Here is an 11,426-nt window from a genome sequence, read left to right as displayed (position 1 = left end):
AACTGGTGAAACGGTGTGCAGGTGAGGTTGGAAGCCCAAAAGGGCTGGTATGAAAACCACACCACAAATATAAGTACAAAAAATTAAAGTGTGTTCAATCAATTAAACAAAGCATATGAATTATAATTGTACATGATATACTCATTATACAAGAAAACCCATGTTTGATTATGTGTGTGTGTGAGTATGAGACTTAGGCTACATGGAGGAGATTATTGGGTAGTTTGGTTCATCAGGCTAAAACCAGTCTTCATGGAGGGGATTATTGGGTAGTTTGGTTCATCAGGATAAAACCAGTCTTCATGGAGGGGATTATTGGGTAGTTTGGTTCATCAGGCTAACCCTCAGTCTTCATGGAGGGGACTATTGGGTAGTTTGGTTCATCAGAGTGACCCTCAGTCTTCATGGAGGGGATTATTGGGTAGTTTGGTTCATCAGGCTGACCCCCAGTCTTCATGGAGGGGACTATTGGGTAGTTTGGTTCATCAGAGTGACCCTCAGTCTTCATGGAGGGGATTATTGGGTAGTTTGGTTCATCAGGCTGACCCCCAGTCTTCATGGAGGGGACTATTGGGTAGTTTGGTTCATCAGAGTGACCCTCAGTCTTCATGGAGGGGATTATTGGGTAGTTTGGTTCATCAGGCTAAAACCAGTCTTCATGGAGGGGATTATTGGGTAGTTTGGTTCATCAGGCTAACCCTCAGTCTTCATGGAGGGGATTATTGGGTAGTTTGGTTCATCAGGCTGACCCCCAGTCTTCATGGAGGGGATTATTGGGTAGTTTGGTTCATCAGAGTGACCCTCAGTCTTCATGGAGGTGATTATTGGGTAGTTTGGTTCATCAGGCTAAAACCAGTCTTCATGGAGGGGATTATTGGGTAGTTTGGTTCATCAGGCTAACCCTCAGTCTTCATGGAGGGGATTATTGGGTAGTTTGGTTCATCAGGCTGACCCCCAGTCTTCATGGAGGGGACTATTGGGTAGTTTGGTTCATCAGAGTGACCCTCAGTCTTCATGGAGGGGATTATTGGGTAGTTTGGTTCATCAGGCTAACCCTCAGTCTTCATGGAGGGGATTATTGGGTAGTTTGGTTCATCAGGCTAACCCTCAGTCTTCATGGAGGGGATTATTGGGTAGTTTGGTTCATCAGGCTAAAACCAGTCTTCATGGAGGTGATTATTGGGTAGTTTGGTTCATCAGGCTAACCCTCAGTCTTCATGGAGGGGATTATTGGGTAGTTTGGTTCATCAGGCTGACCCCCAGTCTTCATGGAGGGGACTATTGGGTAGTTTGGTTCATCAGAGTGACCCTCAGTCTTCATGGAGGGGATTATTGGGTAGTTTGGTTCATCAGGCTAAAACCAGTCTTCATGGAGGGGATTATTGGGTAGTTTGGTTCATCAGGCTAACCCTCAGTCTTCATGGAGGGGATTATTGGGTAGTTTGGTATCTTCGCTAGAAGATATTGAGCAATGATGAGGTTTTGGCAAAAAAATGTTTACCTTTATTTAACTAGGCAAGTCAGTTAAGAAACAAATTCTTATTTACAATGACGGCCTACACCGAACGACGCTGGGCCAATTGTGCACTGTCCTATGGGACTCCCAATCACAGCCAGTTGTGACACAGCCTGGACTCGAACAAGGGTGTGTAGTGACGCCTCTAGCACTGAGAGGCAATGCCTTAGACCACTGCGCCACTCGGGAGTCCAAAGTGAAGGTAAGAATTCCAGAGTATGGTACCTCTGTATCTGATAGAGAATTGACTATGTGAGATGTGGCAGTGGGGAAGGTGAAGGTTAATGCAGTGTCTTGTGTTATATAGATGTATTTCAGAATTAATCTGGAAGAATCCATTGAAGGGGTTAGGTAAACTGTCTGAGAGGTATGAGTATTTGCAGATAAAAGTGCATCATTGGCGTACATTATTGTGGTAAATAGACAAGATATTGAGTTTCTTAAACAAAGGTGCAGATGGAGCCAGGCAATTAGATGAGGTGGCTAGTCTTGCAAATGTATTTTGTATGATGAGTAATTTGTGTCAGTGGGAGTAATGTGTACTGGCACCAGACAATAGTTCAGTAAACGAGATATGGGTACATTAAGCTATAGTATAAAGTTAGGAAGCAAGCCTGATGAACCAAAACACTAATCTTTCTGAAGATACCAACATATTTTATCACTTTGCTACAGACAATTTGAATATGATCTTTCTGGGATACCTTTTCATAACTTAGAACTCAGAGGAATCTAGTGGGTGTGACTAGTTTCATCACTTAGAACTCAGAGGAATCTAGTGGGTGTGACTTGTTTCATCACATTCCCACCAGAAGGTGGGAGAAATAGCTAGAGCTGCTCTGAAAATTTGAAAAGTATGAAAGACAACAGTCCAATATTCTACAACGCTGCTGTGTGCACGTGCTTTGAACTCTGATAGGCGTTTAACCTGCCTCAACCTCTAACTGACAAAGGTTTAGAGAGGTGAGTTTCTAAAGAGGAACCATCTTTAAAACAATGGAGACAGACATCCAGCCACACAGAGGCATTTGGAGACTGGTTGTTAAAGACTCACTGCTCGCAGTTCATTGCAGTATTTCCCTCAGGGAATTTTTTTTCAGCAGTGTTGGCAAAGTTAGCGTGTGGGGGGAGGGGTGTGTGGTAGTGGGTGTGGTCAATGGCCACAGAGACAACATTTTTGTTGTTTTAATAATCTAATTTCCTGCAATTCTACACATTTTGCCATGTCTTACGTCATGTTCTTATGCTATCGGAGAGACTCAAACATTATAACAAAATCAATGGGAGCCCCATGCCACTGTTTTAACTTTTGAATCTTCCTGACTGTCTAGTTTTTTTATTTAGGTGATTTGTTAGTTCTCAAAGATGATCTTATTTAAAGCTGAAATATGTCACTTTTGGGTGACCTGACCAAATTCACATATAAATGTATGTTATAGCTCTGTCATTCTCATTGAAAGCAAGTCTAAGAATCGGTAGATCTGTTCTATATATTCTATTTCTTTTATTTTTGTTTTTGTACACCAGCTTCAAATAGCTGAAAATACAACACAATTTGGTTATGAAAAATATATTTCACAGCGGTTTAGATGGTACAATGATTCTCTAAACAATACCAGCTTATTTTGTCACATAAACTGAAATTAGGTGAACTATTAGAATTTTAGCAACCAGGAAATGGCGGAGCGATTGCTGCATAGTGCATCTTAAAAAATAAATATTGCTCCAATATTTGTTCTACATACTTCATATCTGGTTTAAGTCATTTTAGACTCTTCCTAGAGCTGGCCACCCGGCCAAACAGAGAAATCAGGGGAGAAGAAACTTGGTCAGGGAGGTGAACAAGAACCCGATGGTCACTCTGACAGAGCTCCAGAGTTCCTCTGTGGAGATGGGAGAACCTTCAAGAAGGACAACCATCTCTGCAGCACTCCACCAATCAGGCCTTTATGGTAGAGTGGCCAGAAGGAAGCCACTCTCAGTAAAAGGCACCCTAAGCACACAGCCAAGACACCGTAGAAGTCTATGACTGTCCTTGAGTGGCCCAGCCAGAGCGCGGACATGAACCCGATCGAATATCTCTGGAGAGACCTGAAGAAAGCTGTGCAGCGACACTCCCCAATAAACCTGACAGAGCTTGAGAGGATCTGCTGAGAAGAATGGGAGAAACTCCCCAAATACAGGTGTGTCAAGCTTGTAGCGTCAAACCTAAGAAGACCGGAGGCTTACCGCTGCTAAATAAACACAGAAACACAGTCATTGACGAGAGTAGCTGTTGCGACAGCCTCAACTCAACCAAGAACTAGCTGTTGCGACAGCCTCAACTCAACCAAGAACTAGCTGTTGCGACAGCCTCAACTCAACCAAGAACTAGCTGTTGCGACAGCCTCAACTCAACCAAGAACTAGCTGTTGCGACAGCCTCAACTCAACCAAGAACTAGCTGTTGCGACAGCCTCAACTCAACCAAGAACTAGCTGTTGCGACAACCTCGACTCAACCAAGAACTAGCTGTTGCGACAGTCTCGACTCAACCAAGAACTAGCTGTTGCGACAGCCTCAACTCAACCAAGAACTAGCTGTTGCGACAGCCTCGACTCAACCAAGAACTAGCTGTTGCGACAGCCTCAACCCCATCAAGAACTAGCTGTTGCGACAGCCTCAACTCACCCAAGAACTAGCTGTTGCAACAGCCTCAACTCAACCAAGAACTAGCTGTTGCGACAGCCTCGACTCCTCAACCAAGAACTAGCTGTTGCGACAACCTCGACTCAACCAAGAACTAGCTGTTGCGACAGCCCCGACTCCTCAACCAAGAACTAGCTGTTGCGACAGCCTTGACTCGACTAAGAACTAGCTCCTTTAGCATGGTCAACCTCAACCTGGAGTGTCCTGGTGTCTCAGTCTAAATCCTGGCACATTCAATATAATTCAGTGTAATTAGCCTAGACTAGCTCTATTTCCATCTTTTAGCAGACCAATGATCGACGTAATTGATCTGTCAACACACTGCTATTGAAGTGTAACCAAGCGTTCGTAATTACAACACTAAGAAGTTATAGCTATAGGTAGCTATAACTATAGCTATAGGCCAACATTACTGTCGTTTGGTGATTGAAATTCACATCAATCTTGGTTAAGCAAGAGAACATGTCCTGGTAGTGATTGTCAATCTTGTTATGTCATGTGAATCATTCTTGTGAATCATCAAAGACCTAATGTAATCACGCACGCACACACACACACACAGACAGACTCACCATGATAGATCACTGATGAATCCTCCATTAGTAGTGCTGCGGCCTGCAGGGTTTTCAATTGATCCTCAGTGTTAATGTATACAGATAGACCGATGAGGAGTGTGTGTCTGTCTGTCTGTGTCTGTCTGTCTGTCTGTCTGTGTGTGTCTGTCTGTCTGTGTGTGTCTGTCTGTGTGTGTCTGTCTGTTCTTCCATGCATACGGTATTACAGATGAGGCAAGGTGCTAAAGATGTTAAATAGCCCAGGAACAAGTGCATTGTGGTGCGTATGAACAAACAAATCTGATAGAGATGAGGATGGACACAATTAGACTAGCACAATGACAAGTTCTTATCCTTGCAGACAGTAATGTGTGCGTGCACTGCATTCACAAAAACATTCTATTCAATAGAATCTAAGATCTTCGACCACACAAAGGTTCAACCTTGAAGTGGAAATTATGTCAATTTCCTCTACAACGCCAGACTCTTTCCATCCAGTTATATTCAGAATGCAATCATCATCATCACCACCACCACCGACTGAGTTAAGATGGCGCCGGTGAAGAAGGCTGACGTTTTACGTGTTTCTATTTAATTGTGTTTTTTGTTAGTTTCTTTGCGTTATTTCTAACTTGTTTTTTTTACTTACTTTGCTACTGTCTCTTATGACCGAAAAAAAACCTTCTGGCCCTCAGAACTGTAATTACTCACCACGAACTGTCAGAATCCTTTTTTTCCCTTATGTTTATATTTCCTTATCTTATACTTCATGGAGTCGTGGCTGAACGACGACACTATCAACATACAGCTGGCTGGTTATACGCTGTATCAGCAGGATAGAACAGCGGCGTCTGGTAAGACAAGGGGCGGCGGACTATGTATCTTTGTAAATAACAGCTGGTGCACGATATCTAAGGAAGTCTCGAGGTTTTGCTCACCTGAGGTGGAGTTTCTCATGATAAGCTGTAGACCACACCATCTACCTAGAGAGTTTTCAACTGTGTTTTTCATAGCTGTCTATATACCACCACAGACTGAGGCTTGCACTACTACCACACTCAAAGAGCTGTATTCCAACATAAACAAACAGGAAACCACTCACCCAGAGGTGGCGCTCCTAGTGGCCGGGGATTTTAATGCAGGGAAACTTAAATCAGTTTTTTACCTCATTTCTATCAGCATGTTAAATGTGCAACCAGAGGGAAAAAAAACTCCAGACCACCTTTACTCCACACACAGAGACGCATACAAAGCTCTCCCTCACCCTCCCTTTGGCAAATCTGACCATAATTCTATCCTCCTGATTCCTTCTTTCAAGCTAAAATAAAAGCAGGAAGCACCAGTGACTCAATCAATAAAAAAGTGGTCAAATGAAGCTGATACTAAACTACAGGACTGTTTTTCTAGCACAGACTGGATTATATTCCAGGATTCCTCCGATGACATTGAGGAGTACACCACATCAGTCATTGGCTTCATCAATAAGTACATCAATGGTGTTGTCCCCACAGTGACCGTACGTACATACCCCAACCAGAAGCCATGGATTACAGGCAACATCCGCACTGAGCTAAAGGCCAGAGCTGCCGCTTTCAAGGAGTGGGACACTAACCTGGAAGCTTATAAGAAATCCTTCTATGCCCTCCAACAAACCATCAAACAGGCAAAGCGTCAATAGAGGACTAAGAACGAATCCTACTACACCGGCTCTGATAATCGTCGGATGTGGCAGGTCTTGCAAACACAAAGGGAAGCACAGCCGAGAGCTGCCCAGTGACACGAGCCTACCAAATGAGCTAAACTACTTCTATGCTCGCTTCGAGGCAAATAACACTGAAACATGCATGAGAGCACTAGCTGCTCCGAAAGACTGTGTGGTCACGCTCTCCGCAGCCAATGTTTTTTATTTATTTTTAATTTCACCTTTATTTAACCAGGTAGGCTAGTTGAGAACAAGTTCTCATTTGCAACTGCGACCTGGCCAAGATAAAGCATAGCAGTGTGAGCAGACAACAAAGAGTTACACATGGAGTAAACAATTAACAAGTCAATAACACAGTAGAAAACAAAGGGGGAGTCTATATACAATGTGTGCAAAAGGCATGAGGTAGGCAAATAATTACAATTTTGCAGATTAACACTGGAGTGATGAATGTTCAGATGGTCATGTACAGGTAGAGATATTGGTGTGCAAAAGAGCAGAAAAGTAAATAAATAAAAACAGTATGGGGATGAGGTAGGTGAAAAAGGGTGGGCTATTTACCAATAGACTATGTACAGCTGCAGCGATCGGTTAGCTGCTCAGATAGCTGATGTTTGAAGTTGGTGAGGGAGATAAAAGTCTCCAACTTCAGCGATTTTTGCAATTCGTTCCAGTCACAGGCAGCAGAGTACTGGAACGAAAGGCGGCCAAATGAGGTGTTGGCTTTAGGGATGATCAGTGAGATACACCTGCTGGAGCGCGTGCTACGGATGGGTGTTGCCATCGTGACCAGTGAGCTGAGATAAGGCGGAGCTTTACCTAGCATGGACTTGTAGATGACCTGGAGCCAGTGGGTCTGGCGACGAATATGTAGCGAGGGCCAGCCGACTAGAGCATACAAGTCGCAGTGGTGGGTGGTATAAGGTGCTTTAGTGACAAAACGGATGGCACTGTGATAGACTGCATCCAGTTTGCTGAGTAGAGTGTTGGAAGCCATTTTGTAGATGACATCGCCGAAGTCGAGGATCGGTAGGATAGTCAGTTTTACTAGGGTAAGCTTGGCGGCGTGAGTGAAGGAGGCTTTGTTGCGGAATAGAAAGCCGACTCTTGATTTGATTTTCGATTGGAGATGTTTGATATGAGTCTGGAAGGAGAGTTTGCAGTCTAGCCAGACACCTAGGTACTTAAAGACGTCCACATATTCTAGGTCGGAACCATCCAGGGTGGTGATGCTAGTCGGGCATGCGGGTGCAGGCAGCGACCGGTTGAAAAGCATGCATTTGGTTTTACTAGCGTTTAAGAGCAGTTGGAGGCCACGGAAGGAGTGTTGTATGGCATTGAAGCTTGTTTGGAGGTTAGATAGCACAGTGTCCAAAGACAGGCCGAAAGTATATAGAATGGTGTCGTCTGCGTAGAGGTGGATCAGGGAATCGCCCGCAGCAAGAGCAACATCATTGATATACACAGAGAAAAGAGTCGGCCCGAGAATTGAACCCTGTGGCACCCCCATAGAGACTGCCAGAGGACCGGACAGCATGCCCTCCGATTTGACACACTGAACTCTGTCTGCAAAATAATTGGTGAACCAGGCAAGGCAGTCATCCGAAAAACCGAGGCTACTGAGTCTGCCGATAAGAATATGGTGATTGACAGAGTCGAAAGCCTTGGCAAGGTCGATGAAGACGGCTGCACAGTACTGTCTTTTATCGATGGCGGTTATGATATCGGTTAGTACCTTGAGTGTGGCTGAGGTGCACCCATGACCGGCTCGGAAACCAGATTGCACAGCGGAGAAGGTACGGTGGGATTCGAGATGGTCAGTGACCTGTTTGTTGACTTGGCTTTCGAAGACCTTAGATAGGCAGGGCAGGATGGATATAGGTCTGTAACAGTTTGGGTCCAGGGTGTCTCCCCCTTTGAAGAGGGGGATGACTGCGGCAGCTTTCCAATCCTTGGGGATCTCAGACGAGATGAAAGAGAGGTTGAACAGGCTGGTAATAGGGGTTGCGACAATGGTGGCAGATAGTTTCAGAAATAGAGGGTCCAGATTGTCAAGCCCAGCTGATTTGTACGGGTCCAGGTTTTGCAGCTCTTTCAGAACATCTGCTGTCTGGATTTGGGTGAAGGAGAACCTGGAGAGGCTTGGGCGAGGAGCTGCGGGGGGGGGGGGGGGGGGCGGAGCTTTTGGCCGAGGTTGAAGTAGCCAGGCGGAAGGCATGGCCAGCCGTTGAGAAATGCTTATTGAAGTTTTCGATAATCATGGATTTATCAGTGGTGACCGTGTTACCTAGCCTCAGTGCAGTGGGCAGCTGGGAGGAGGTGCTCTTGTTCTCCATGGACTTCACAGTGTCCCAGAACTTTTTGGAGTTGGAGCTACAGGATGCAAACTTCTGCCTGAAGAAGCTGGCCTTAGCTTTCCTGACTGACTGCGTGTATTGGTTCCGGACTTCCCTGAACAGTTGCATATCACGGGGACTATTCGATGCTATTGCAGTCCGCCACAGGATGTTTTTGTGCTGGTCGAGGGCAGTCAGGTCTGGGGTGAACCAAGGGCTGTATCTGTTCTTTTTGAACGGAGCATGCTTATCTAAAATGGTGAGGAAGTTACTTTTAAAGAATGACCAGACATCCTCAACTGACGGGATGAGGTCAATGTCCTTCCAGGATACCCGGGCCAGGTCGATTAGAAAGGCCTGCTCACAGAAGTGTTTTAGGGAGCGTTTGACAGTGATGAGGGGTGGTCGTTTGACTGCGGCTCCGTAGCGGATACAGGCAATGAGGCAGTGATCGCTGAGATCCTGGTTGAAGACAGCGGAGGTGTATTTGGAGGGCCAGTTGGTCAGGATGACGTCTATGAGGGTGCCCTTGTTTACAGAGTTAGGGTTGTACCTGGTGGGTTCCTTGATGATTTGTGTGAGATTGAGGGCATCTAGCTTAGATTGTAGGACTGGCGGGGTGTTAAGCATATCCCAGTTTAGGTCACCTAACAGAACAAGTGAGTAAGACCTTTAAACAGGTCAACATTCACAAGGCCACATTCACAAGGCCACAGGGCCAGACAGATTACCAGGACGTGTACTGCAAGCATGCGCTGACCAACTGGCAAGTGTCTTCACTGGCATTTTCAACCTCTCTCTGTCCGAGTTTGTAATACCAACATGTTTTAAGCAGACCACGATAGTCCCTGTGCCCAAGAACAGTAAGGTAACCTGCCTAAATGACTACCGACCCGTAGCACTCATGTCTGTAGCCATGAAGTGCTTTGAAAGGCTGGTCATGGCTCACATCAACACCATTATCCCAGAAATCCTAGACCCACTCCAATTTACATACCGCCCAAAAAGATCCACAGATGATTGCACTCCACACTGCCCTTTCCCACCTGGACTAAAGGAACACCTATGTGAGAATGCTATTCATTGACTACAGCTCAGTATTCAACACCATAGAGCCCTCAAAGCTCATCAATAAGCTAAGGACCCTGGGATTAAACACCTCCCTCTGCAAATGGATACTGGACTTCCTGACGGGCTGCCCCCAGGTGGTGATGGTAGGTAACAACACATCTGCCACACTGACCCTCAACACAGGGGCCCCTCATGGGTGCCTGCTCAGTCCCCTCCTGTACTCCCTGTTCACTCATAACTGCACAGCCAGGCATGATTCCAACACCATCATTAAGTTTGATGATGACACAACAGTGGTAGGCCTGATCACCGACAACGACGAGACAGCCTATAGGGAGGAGGTCAGAGACCTGGCCGTGTGGTACCAGGACAACAACCTCTCCCTCAACGCGATCAAGACAAAGGAGATGCTTGTGGACTTCTAAAAAAAGAGGACAGAGCACGCCCCCATTCTCATGGGGTGGAGCAGGTTGAGAGCTTCCTTGGTGTCCACATCACCAACAAACTAACATGGTCCAAGCACACCAAGACAGTCGTGAAGAGGGCACGACAAAACCTATTCCCCCTCAAGAGAGTTGTATGTTGTATTCTGTTGTATTCGGCGCATGTGACTAATACAATTTGATTTGATCATCACATGCTTTATGTATGACTCAGGCCTCTTGTATAGGCCTACGACAGGGAATAAAACTCCAACTAAGACTTATGTTCTGATAGTTTCACCTACTGTACGATGTTCCACTTTAGATGACTGTGTATTGCATAAGAGCTTTGAACAGGAGAGAGAGGGTTATTTTAATGAAGGTCTAGAACTGATAAAAGTCGAGCAGTCCCCTGGTTACAGTTGATTTCACAGCAGATGTGGATGGCAGAGTTGTCCTGGGGAATTAGTTTAAGTTTTAAACCTCGATCTAGAAGTTCTTTCATTTTATCTTCCTATTGTGTAAGGGAACTCTCAAACTTTTCGGGTCCAAGGACCCCTTTTGTGATAGCAAATTCTTCCGGGACCCCTTTATAACTCGAGCGATATAAAAATAGCAAACAATGAGTTTTACTATGACTTTGGCAGTGCATGGCCGGACGAAGCAAATCTCGGGCCCTTGGAAGGAACATTTTCAAGGCCCACCTCTTGGCATCGGAAACAACATTTAGCCGTTTTCAAATTAAATTCCTGCCATTCTACACATTTTGACATGGGACTGAGAGATTTTTGTTGTTGTTGCAGCTTTAATGCTAATATCCATTTTAATATATATATATTTTTTTATATCTAGAAAGTAAAATAATATTTACATTTAAATTAATTATAAAATGTATAATTATTAGAGCAGTAGGTCATGGACTGTACAGAGTCTGAACAGAACCCTCTGAACAGAACCCTCTGAACAGAACACTCGGGAACAGAACACTATGTACAGAACACTCTGAACAGAACACTCTGAACAGAACACTCTGAACAGAACACTCTGAACAGAACACTGTGTACAGAACACTCTGAACAGAACACTAGAGGGGATGCAGGTATTCAGGTGTGTGTATGTCTCACCCTCTGTCTCCCTT

This window comes from Oncorhynchus kisutch, linkage group LG12, assembly GCF_002021735.2.
Source record: "Oncorhynchus kisutch isolate 150728-3 linkage group LG12, Okis_V2, whole genome shotgun sequence".
Lineage (NCBI taxonomy): Eukaryota > Metazoa > Chordata > Actinopteri > Salmoniformes > Salmonidae > Oncorhynchus > Oncorhynchus kisutch.
This window is presented reverse-complemented; position numbering follows the sequence as displayed.